At 38.4% G+C, this 12106-nt stretch overlaps 2 long non-coding RNA genes across 2 annotated transcripts in view; one reads left to right on the top strand and one right to left on the bottom strand.

Annotated features, from left to right (window-relative positions):
- LOC115862005 (uncharacterized) overlaps positions 1-12106 on the top strand; it is a 236703-nt gene that overhangs the window by 78140 nt on the left and 146457 nt on the right. The window lies entirely within an intron of this gene.
- LOC132597208 (uncharacterized) lies at positions 3488-3937 on the bottom strand. The gene is made up of 3 exons (XR_009563624.1): positions 3862-3937; positions 3648-3715; positions 3488-3546 (listed from the first exon to the last, which is right to left on the bottom strand). It is a non-coding gene; the product is annotated as an uncharacterized lncRNA (long non-coding RNA).

The raw sequence follows: 12106 nt of genomic DNA, 5'->3' as shown, positions 1-12106 counted from the left end.
TTGTGGTGCACCGGTTTCAGTAGTTGTGGCTCACGGGCTTAGTTGCTCCGCGGCATGTGGGATCTTCCCAGACCAGGGCTCGAACCCATGTCCCCTGCATTGTCAGGTGGATTCTTAACCACTGAGCCACCGGAAAAGTCCTAGACTTTTTTTTTCTGTGTAGCTTATCAGAAAAAAAAAAAAAAAAAATATATATAGTAACATCACTATAAGATACAATCTGCAATTATTTGCACACTGTGTTTTACATTACAACAAACACGTATAATGTATATTTAAAACATATATGGTTTTATAGCTCTCTTTATTTCTCACTAATCAAAATATAGCTTTTTGCCAGATTGGTCTGAATTCTGTTAAGCTCGTAAATACCTTAGTGATTTTGAATTTGAATTTGGAGATGGTGGTTAGAAAAGGATTGGAAGTTGAAGGAAAATCTCTAAGGAGATACCACAGTTTTTTCTCAGGGTGACCTTAATGACCCGTCATCGGCTTTTGCAGAGAGAATTGGAAAGAAAAATTCATAAGAGGTCTTAAAGATATCAGATATCTTGAATAGTTCTGTCCTTTTAGAAAATGCTTCAGCATTGAGATGTTCTAATATCTGAGATTGATGCTACTTAAAATTAGTTAAATGTCAATAGTTACTTTGGTTCAACTCATCTACATTTGGGTGTCTTTCCTTTAAACTATGCACTTTCTAATCAGCCCTCCTCAATCCAATCTTATTGTCTATAAAACCCTGTCTGGCAAATGGGTTGACGGGAGCAGATGTTAGGTGAATAACTGTGATACATCTCTTTGAGCTGCCCACTCTTCCCTGCTGTGGGCTGCTGGAATGTGAGCAAGGGCTCCCACTCTCTCCTTCTTTGGCTCCCACCTGCCCCCACTTGATTAGAAATTTAAAAATGAGAGACCTTTACAAGGGGCAGGCTTCCTAGCAGAGAAGATTCCCCCAGTCTCCTCCAGGAGTCTGTCTGATCTTGGTGGAGGGTGTCACTACTGTGGACGTGCCTTTGTGTATTAACTCTGTGTCTTGTATTGTCTGGAGACAGACTCAGCAAACAATTGAGGCTCCAAGTATTTGTTGGAAAATTGCCTCTGATTTTTTTCTTTAGTTCCAGCGTGGTTTTTGCATTTGGGGTGTGGCAAGTTAGCATATATTTCTGAAAGTTCAGCACCCTATGTCCACTGAAAAACATTTTTTTTGGTTGTCCCTTTTTTTTTTAAATTTTTGTTTTTTATTGAAGTATAGTTGATTTACAATGTTGTGTTAGTTTCTGGCGTGCAGCACAGTGATTCAGATATATATATATATATATATATATATATATATATATATATACATATATATATATATATTCTTTTTCAGATTCTTTTCCCTTATAGGTTATTACAAAATACTGAGTATAGTTCCCTGTGTTATACAGTAGGTCCTTGTTGGTTATCTATTTTATATATAGTAGTATATATATGTTAATTCCGTCCTCCTAATTTATCCCTCCCCCTGCACCTTGCCCTTTGGTAACTGTAAGTTTATTTTATATGTCTGTGAGACTATTTCTGTTTTGTAAATGAGTTTGTATCTTTTTTTTTCACTGAAAAACATTTTAATCTTTATTTGATCAGTAACTACAAAGGTGTGATGGTAGTGGAATTGTAGGTGTATTCTTAAAGTATGGATTTAAGAGGTGGATATCATATTCACAGGGAGATTGCGAAAGGTTCAAAAAGGAGGTGACTCATATGCAGGTTGAAGCATGCGGTTGTATAATTACAACACATGTACCTTCATAACATTGCATTCATTTTTGAATTTGTATGTCTAGGGATTCAACGCATACGGTTCTAAAACATTCTTTTTTGACTTAAAAGTGTATCATGAATATTTGTCCAACTTGGTCAATACAGATATACTTTATTCATTTTAATAGTGGTCTGATTTTTTGTTGTATGGCTGAATTCTAATTGTTTTAACCAATCTCCTGTTGACAGACTTTTGTTATCTCTATTCATTGTTATAGCAAATGATACTGCAATGACTGTGTGTGTGTGTGTGTTTGTACACATGTAGGAGTATATCTATGAGATTGATTCCTCAAAACTAAACTTTCTGGGTTGACATGTATGCACATTTGGAATTTTGAGTTATTGTCTAATTGCCCTTTAAAATCCTTATACTGATTTAGAATTTCACCTACATTTGAGAATGACTCTTTTCACCCCCTCACAGATTTATAAGACATTCTAAGTGATAATTCGTATAGACTAGATATTTTGATTTACATTTATCTAATCATTATTGAGGTTGTCATCCTGTATGTTTATTAGTTATTTGCTTTTTCCCATAAATTTCCACATTGTAACTGATTTTTAGAAAAATTATTTTCATAAATGATATTCTAATAGCTGTAGTTTTGTTTTTCATTTTCACACTGCTAAACCTCTGGAACCTAGTTTTGAATAAGGCATGAGGCAGGGGTCTAGGTTTACTTATTTTCCAAATAATTAGCAAATTCTTCCAATACTAGTTGTGGACAAAATAATTAACCCACTCATTTGAATTGTCACCTTTATAATATTAAAAATTCTCTTATGCCTAGGTCAGTATCTGTATTCTCTTTTCTTCCATCTGAAGAAGAAACTTCCTTGTTGGCTAGTTTTCTGTGTGGCAGGAATTGTGAGGAGTGCACATCCTGCACAGAAGAAATAGTCAGTGCAAAGGCTCAGGGCCATGGGGCAAGTGCTTTGTAAAATGCAAAAATTTTAGTGTGGTTGGAGTTTTAAGTTTAGGAAAAAAAATTACAAACATTATTAGGAAGTCCCAAGCGAAACTAATGAAAAAAAATACTGTAAATAAAACAGCACTCTCCAACAGAAACGTAATATTTATCCATTTCCATTTGTTTTAGATCATACATACTTGGCCTTATTTCATCCCTTTGTTATTTTTTTATAGAAGGTCAGTATATTTAAGTACAACTTTTTAATGTCTTTGCCTTTAACTCATTATTGTTAGCTTCTCAAAGTAAACATTTTTTTTCAGTTATATTTCAGTAGTTTTCCTCTCTCTCCTTGGGAAGAAGAAATACTGAGAAAAAAATGTTCTGGGATTTTGGTGTTTGCATCTAATCTTCCTGAACTTCTCAGTTTCTTCCTTCATTCCTTCCTCCCTCCCTCCCTTGCTTCCTTCCTTCCTTCCTTCCTTCCTTCCTTTCTTTTGAGTTCAAGCAGAACCTAAACATAAGATCATATGACAGCGGGAGAGAGGGCATACATGCAGACAGAAATTATGTTACAATCTTTGTCATCAATTTTTCATCCTTAATGTTGACTTTTTTGTAAAACAAATATAAACATAGTATCTTGCATGCTGACACGTCCAAAAGTTTCCTTTTACTCCTAGATCTTTCCATCACAGTTATCAAATTTAATTCGAATAAACAAAAAAAGCCCAACGCACAGCTCACTTTTTTTCTTGGTGAGAACGTCATTCTCTTTTTACTCTCTCTTTTCCTGTTTCCCTCCTGTCAGGTATCCAGATAGCTGCAGGCAAGAAAAACACTTTCAAAAGTTATTTTGACTTAAATCAGCATCACTTCCAAGGTTTTACCATTAAAATGTAATTAAAGTGTCATAATACTTACTTTTAAATTGCTGATTTAAATTCACATATCTCAGTGTAGTCTAAGTTTTTCAAAAACATCATGCCTCCCTACACCAAACAGACAAAAAAAAAAAATGTTGTGTCAGATTTACTAATAAAATCAACGTACTGTTCTACAACTCCAAAATATTCACTGAAAGAAATTTAAGTTCCTTTTCTGTTGAAAGTTTGAATTTTTAAAGTTATTTCCTTACCAACATCACAGGTATGGTACACAGATTCCTGGGAAAATAACGTAAGAGGAATGTGAGAGTATGCTATTCATGATTGGTAGCTTCAAAGCCCTGCACTAGAACACTATGTAAATATGCCAAATTGACTGTTGCAGAATAGACAACTTGTTGTGAAATTTTGGACATTTTCCACACCCAGTGGTGCCAGACCCTGGAGGGGGTGGGCATTCTGGTCCAGGAGCAAATAAACAAGTCAATAGAAAAACTAATTGTTTGAAAGACTGACCTCTGAACAAGGGTATCTCTGAGCTCCCCAAAGGGTCAACTTGGATTTGGGAAATATTTCAGTTCTCCCTGTGACATGTAAACTTGGGTGCTGATCAAAGTGCTTTGTTTTGGTATCTAAAAGCTCAATCTCTGAGACTGTGCCAAAGGTTTTGCTGTCATGATGTGTGGGGTATATTAGCTAGCGCTGCTAGCTTGAGAAATCCACATGTTGTTCTAAAGCAGAGAATTTGCTTCTTACCATTCTCCTCCCTGGTTCTGTATAATGAAAAATTCATGACAAAAAACTGTTCTTTTTTTGTTTGCTAATAGACTTAGAAAAGAATTAGGGAGCAGCCCTCTTAGTACTGAGGTACTTGGAGAGCCCAGGGAAGACAGTGACTCTGTTGAAATAAAAGAAAATTATAAAAAAGACTCCACGAAGACCACTAATGTGAGTCCCAAACAGTTGAGTTGCAGCTTAGGTTGAATGTTTGGGGGTGTCTGACACTTGCTTTTCACGTTTCTATTTATAAAAGGGAAGCGAACAGGCTGTGATGTTTCTTGTTTTCTGGAAAAGTATTAGGAACTTGTTAATTATAGTAGAGTGAACATGGCAGGAAAAGGAAAAATATAATTTTAAGTATAATGGTGCACGCTGGAAACACAGATTGGCAAGCATATGGGGTTCTGGCATCTGGACAGAAGGCTTCGTAACCATCTGCTTCTCAGAGGTTGTTTTGGCAATTTTTGCAACAATTCCAGTGATTCACAGGTCTGGGCTAAGGATGTCAGAAAGCAGCTAAAGAGGGCACAGGTACATAGAGGCAGTTACTGGGTTTTCGGTCCATACGTTAGTTTCAGTGTTGTGAGTGTTGTCACTTTAAGATGGTCTATGTGCCAGTACTTCATTGTGATGGCAGCAGATGTTCCTTCATGCTAATATTTTTTCCCAATTTTATTCACCCAGTGACACTCATTTTTCGCCTCAGAATTAATTTGGTGTATTTGCCTCCGCTGGCTGTGGAGATGTGAGGAATATGTGAAGGGACTCGTGTTTTTGTGCTGCTGTTGGTTCTGAAGCGTGGAGACCTAATGAGTAACCTCCAACTCTCCTTGACTTTCTCATTATACCAATGTTCCCTGGGGATTTTGAGACTTACAGCATGTTACTAATAGTGTGATGTCATGTAATATTCTAATAAGAACTCACATGCATAGAAAGTCATTTGACACAGGACCTTTGTGGTTAATCGTAAAGCAAAATATTAACTAGCATGACACATTATAAATTGAAAATCTATGTCAGTCTTTTTTAATTGAAGTATAGTTGATTTACAATGTTTGTTACTTTCAGGTATATAACAAAGTGATTCAGTTATATCTATCCTTTTTCAGATTCTTTTCATTATAGCTTATTACAAGATATTAAATATAGTTCCCTCTACGATACAGTAGGTCCTTGTTGTTTGTCTATTTTTTTTTTCTTTTTTTTGTGGTACGCGGGCCTCTCACTGTTGTGGCCTCTCCCGTTGCGGAGCACAGGCTCCAGACGCTCAGGCTCAGTGGCCATGGCTCACGGGCCCAGCCGCTCTGCGGCATGTGGGATCCTCCCGGACCGGGGCACGAACCCGTGTCCCCTGCATCGGCAGGCGGACTCTCAACCACTGCGCCACCAGGGAAGCCCTGTTTGTCTATGTTATATATAGTAGTGTGTATTTGCTAATCCCAAACTCCTAGTTTATCCTTCTGCCACCCTTTTCCCATTCTGTAACGTAAGTTTGTTTTCTATGTCTATGAGTCTGTTTCTGTTTTGTAAATAGGTTAGTTCATTTGTATCATTATTTTAGATTCCACATATATGATATCATATATTCCTCTTTGTCTGGCTTACTTCACTTAGTATGATAATCTCTAGATCTATCCATGTTGCTGCAAATGGCATGATTTCATCCTTTTTTATGGCTCAGTAGTATTCCATTGTGTATATATATATGCCACATCTTCTTTATTCCTTCATCTGCTGATGGACACTTAGGTTGCTTCCATGTCTTGGCTGTTGTAAATAGTGCCACTTATGAACATTGGGGTGCATGTATCTTTTCAAATTAGGGTTTTCATCTTTTCTGGATATATACCTAGTCTATGTCATTTTTTCATCATAAAGATACTAGTTCTTGAGCATTTACAATGTGTCAGATAATAGGATAGATGTTTGAAATGTAAGATTGTCAATACCAGGATGGGAGTAGAAGGGCTGGTGGTGAGAATGAAAAAATGGGAGTGGGAGAGCCCTCTGCAGGACCATTTGGCAGTGTCCCTCAATGTCCTAAGTGCATGTGTCCTATGACTACCCAGCCCTACCTCATTCTTCTTCTAAGACTCTATCTGTCCTTTAGAAATATTATCACATACTCATACGGCTATATATGCTAACCACAATATTATTTTTAATGGAGAATAATTGAGAGCAACCTAAATGTCAATCAATAGAAAAATGGTTAAATAAATTTTGGAAATGCCATACTATGGAATATCATATGCTATTTTAAAAAGTGAGATTGATCCACAAGGACTGACATGGAAAGATATCCATGGTCTATTTTTAAGTTAAAAAAAAAAAACTTTAGAAGAATACATACAGCATATTCCTACTTCTTTGTAAAAACCAATATTTATTTATTTAAATGTGTAAATGTATAGAAGACATGTACAATGGACCAAGTGTTTGAACCCTTCCAAAATTCATATTTTGAAACCCCAATCTCCAGTGTGATGGTATTTGAAGGGTCTTTGGGAGGTAATTAGATTTAGGTGAGATCATGAGGGTGGTCATGATGGCATTAGTGTCTTTATAAAAACAGACCAGAACCTCTGCCCCCTCACCCTCTATTGTGGAGGAAACAGTGAGAAATTGGCCATCTGCAAGCCAGGAAGACGGTACTCACCAGAAACCAGCCATGCTGGCACCCTGATCTCAGACTTCCCAGCCTTCAGAACTGAGACAAATAAATATCTGTTGTTTAAACCTTCCAATCTGGGGTATTTTGTTACAGCGGCCTGAGCTGAGATGATATAGAAGGATTCTAGGTAGACTCTAAATACTACGTGATTACATCTGGGGGTGAGATGAGGTGAGCAGAGGGAGAAAGTCTCCTTTTTTCAATATATACTTCTTTATTGTTTGAATCTTTCTGAAATATCCATTATATTTGTAGAGAAAGGAAGGCAGGAAGGCAGGAAGGAAGGAAGGGAGGGAGGGAGTTAGGGAGAGAGGGAGGGAGGGAGAGAGAGAGGGAGGAAGGGAAAACACCACTGGGGTGTCCCAAAGTCCATGTTGCATTTTTAGTTCTGTTTACCCATTTGCAGAATATTGAATATCAGCTTCTCAGGCCACTTCTTCCTTGGATGATCTTAAGAATAAAACTCTCGTGTCCTCAGCTCCTCCTATGATAAATGGGCTTTACGGAAGAGCATGTTGTGTTTTGTGAAATATTTTCAGATGTATTGCCGAGGAAGACGTAAAACAGGATATTCAGTTGGAATTGGACTAAGTTCCTGTTTTAAGGAATCAGTTTCTAGAGTCACGCCTCTCTCGTCTATTATGTCTCTTTCCCTTTTTTCCATCTAGATTAAGCCCTAGTGGAGCCCTCTAACACAGGTCACTTCTTTATCTATTAAGCCGAGCCATCAGTGATTACCTGTTTCCTTTTGTGTCAAAATGTTTGGCCTTAATTTTCTCTCCAGACTATATGTAGATGATTTAAGTTTTATTTATTTATTTTTTGCGGTACGTGGGCCTCTCACTGTTGTGGCCTCTCCCGTTGCGGAGCACAGGCTCCGGACGCGCAGGCTCAGCGGCCATGGCTCACGGGCCCAGCCGCTCCGCGGCATGTGGGATCTTCCCGGACCGGGTCACGACCCCGTGTCCCCTGCATCGGCAGGCGGACTCTCAACCACTGCGCCACCAGGGAAGCCCTATGATTTAATTTTTATTTTGACCTTGTGAGAAATTCCAGAGGATACTTTTGGTTCTAAGACATCAAGAGAACCTCTCAGGATTTTGGTGGTTGCTATAAATGAATCAACCATTAATAAAATAAACTGAGTAGAAAGATAACTTATAAAACAATAGATGTTATTGCTCTTTGAAGAGCAAAAATCATAGTCTACAAAGAGAAGTGCTTCTTTTATAAACTATTATGTTTGTTTTATAAAAATTAATACGGGATCCTGACACAATACATACAAAACTTTCTCATATATTACTGTTCATTACCAGGAAATAATCAGGAACAATCAAAATAACTTTGAATATTTGTACAGACTATCAGTAATGGGGAAAAATATAGTTATCCATAAAAGAATCCAATTATGTGTTTATTTATTTAAAATTTTTTTAATTGAGATATAATTGACATGTAACATTATATTAGTTTTGGGGTACAACACAATGACTCCATATTGGTGTATATTGCTCCATGATCACCACAATAAGTCTAGTTAACATTCATCACCTCACATAGTTACAAATCTATTTTCCTTATGATAAGAACTTTTAAGATCTATTCTGTTAGCAACTTTCAAATATACAATACAGTATTATTAACTGTAGTCACCATGCTGTACATTACATTCCCATGACATTTAGTTTACAACTGGAGGTTTGTACCTTTTGACCCTGTTCACCTATTTTGTCCATCTCCCACTCCCTCACCCCACCTCTGGCAACCATCAATCTCTTCTCTGTATCTATGAGTTTGTTTTTGTTTAGATTCCACATATAAGTGAGAGCATACAGCATTTGTCTTTCTCTGACTTATTTCACTAAACATAATCCCCTCCAAGTCCATCCATGTTGTCACAAATGGCAAGATTTCCTTCTTTTTTTTTTTTTTCCGGTACGCGGGCCTCTCACTGTTGTGGCCTCTCCCGTTGCGGAGCACAGGCTTCGGACGCGCAGGCTCAGCGGCCATGGCTCACGGGCCCAGCCACTCCGCGGCATGTGGGATCTTCCCGGACCGGGGCACGAACCCGTGTCCCCTGCATCGGCAGGCGGACTCTCAACCACTGCGCCACCAGGGAAGCCCGATTTCCTTCATTTTTATGGTTGAATAATATTACGTTGTGTGTGTATCTATACACGTATAGTATAGAAACAAACAGTTTCTTTATCCATTCATCCATCAGTGGACACGTGTTACTTTCATATCTCGGCTACAGTGAATAATGCTGCAGTAACATGGGGGTGCATGAATCTTTTTTGAGTTAGTGTTTTCATTTTTTCCAGATAAACCCAAAAGTGGAATTGCTGGATCATATGGTAGTTCTATTTTTAATTTTGGAGGGGAACTCTATACTGTTTTCCCTAGTGGTTGCACCAATTTTCATTTATTTTTTAATAATTTTCTTAACAAGCCAAGTCCTCAAAAGTATGAATGGCATTTATTGGGTTTTCTTCATTTACTTGTTGTTTATTAACAATGCATTAATAGTAAATTTAAGCCTACAAATGGTTTCAAAGTGGATGCTGATTATTTTGTTTCTTTATTATTCATTCATACATTGAGTTTAGGAAAGCCTGCCAGACTTGTCAGCTCATTTGCAGATAGTCTCCAGGGATGACCTTGACCATCAGGATTTAAGTAAAACTGCTCCAACTTCCATCACAAGACTAGGAAACCCTGTAAGAAATTCTGTTTCCATCTTAATATTTCAGGGTTCTTTGTAAGATTTAAATTTATCATTGTCTCCTCTTGCTCTACTTTTAGTGTCTGCCAGACTTTCAACTCTCGGGCATTCTGTTACCTTCATGCCTAGCATTGACCCACACTGGACACCTCCCAGATTGTTTCACCTTTCAAAGGTCCATCCTCACGAGACTGCATGTGCAGCCAACTTATGCTGGTGGTTGGGGAGTAACTCAAGAATAATTAGTTCATTAATGCCCCAGCTGCCTCTTGGAAATCCCTGTTCTCTGCTCATCTCCCTGGCTTCACCCACGAGGGAGAACCACTGCATCCAGTCATCCTGTTGGGCATTTTCTTCTCCCTCTTCCTCCTTAGACCCTTCATCATGTATGATCATGTTAAGCTTCAAGCTGCCCTTGAAGCTTAAACTTCTTCTTACATAAACTCTGCCAAAGAATTCAGTAACTTTTGTTTAACTTATCTGGCTGATGGACTGTGCTGGAGTGCACTTTTTATATGTAGGAAGGAGTTTTTCTGAACACACAGTGTCCCAAAGGGAGAAAACGATCTCATTCTCCTAGAGGATGGGGACTCTAGTTATGTGCAGTTTTAAACAGCAATTTCTACCCTCTTGGCTACATTCTCTGTCTGTCTGTCTGTCTGTCTCTCTCCTTTCTTTCTCTGTTGCTCTCTCTTTTGTTGCTCCTCTCTTTCCATCTGTCTCTATTTATCGACAGACCCAACCATCTACACAGTATCACAAATGTGTGAGCAAGGGCAAAGCTCATATACACATGTACTCAAACATGACCTCAGCCGTCTCTGAGCTCACTTTTCCAAAAGGTGTGTAAGAAAATATCATGTGGGCAAGTAAGCTCTTGTAAATGTGGGGAAATTCTTATATGGATTGCTTCTCACATATGCCCCTCTGGATGATAAAGCAGAGGGATCCTATGAAGATTGTTTTACTGCTGAGTAAGTGGTAAATTATCAGAAGCCTTCACAGATTGATAGCGTTTTGGAGAGAGAGAGAAATAGAACCCCAAACTGAAATCCCTTTGCCACATGGTCACTTTACACCTCTGCTTATATACCTCTAGGAATGTAAGCTTCGTTCCTTTGCAAGAGAGCCAGTTTTATTTTTTCAATAGTCCTGATTATAAATGTTCCCTTTACATCGCATCAAAATGTGACTCTGTACCATCCACTCACTGGCCTTGGCTTTGTTCTATGGAGTCTCATAAAATAAGCTTATTCATTCTTTCGAAGAATAGCATTTCAGACATTTGAAAATAACTCTCATTAACGCCCTGAAGTCATCTCTTTTCAGGTTAAACACCTCTTTTTTCTTCAGGAATGTCTTTTATGTTGCAGCTTCCAGAACCCTCATGTTCCTCACTCTAGTGCTTTGGAGCCATTCCTTTGCATCACTGTACACTCCCAAAATGCCATATCCAGTTGAATGATACCCACAAAGCAGACGGATAAATGCTGACAGAATTTAATGTAACTGAGCCCATACACTATATTCAGTGCCGAGTCCAGAGAAACTATCCCATCTTTCATCTGGACATTATACTTTTATTAATGCAATATAAGATTGCATTAGCTTTACTGTAAATCAAATGGGCTTATCATATAACATGTCCTGATCATTCCCTCTTAATCTCCGTCCCTTTGTCTGAATCTGGACATCAGATTTCCTGAATCACGATGCAAAGTTTTACATTTATCCTCATACACTTCATTTTGTTGATTTCATCTCATGTTTTCACCTTGTTGAAATTTTGAATCTCTATCCTATCATCAAAAGTACCAGTTTTCCCACCACTCTTTGGGACATGTTTTTGCCTTTGTTCGAGGATTTGATTTTTTCAATGAAAGTCCATTGCAATGATGGAACCTGGATTTCTTTGTTTCTGGCTCTGACTGGTATTACAGGACCACATGTCTTTTGGGGAGATCACAGGATATGATCACACCTGGTCCTACACAAGTACGGTCAGCCACAGTGTGGATCTGTGAAGTTGTCCTCCCCTCTCCCACCTCCTGTGGGCCTATTAAGCACCTCCATACGGAAATTCTGACTACTATCGCCACTCAGTACCTGTGCGAGCATGGCCGTTGCCACCCGTTTCCAGGCAACAGGCACTGTGGTCTCTCCCAGGTCCTCCTGTCACTTCTGTTGCCCTGAATCACTAAAGGTGCTACACCTCTGAGTGTTCAGTAGCAAAATAAGGGGTGAATACATCCTTCGAACTGCAGTGTTTTATATGCCCCGGTGTCCAACCACATTTTAACAGAAATTGCTC

The sequence above is a fragment of the Globicephala melas genome, chromosome 4 (genome assembly GCF_963455315.2).
Source record: "Globicephala melas chromosome 4, mGloMel1.2, whole genome shotgun sequence".
Classification (NCBI taxonomy): Eukaryota; Metazoa; Chordata; class Mammalia; order Artiodactyla; family Delphinidae; genus Globicephala; species Globicephala melas.
Note: the sequence above shows the minus strand (reverse complement) of the source record. Positions and strands in the feature narration are given on the sequence as shown.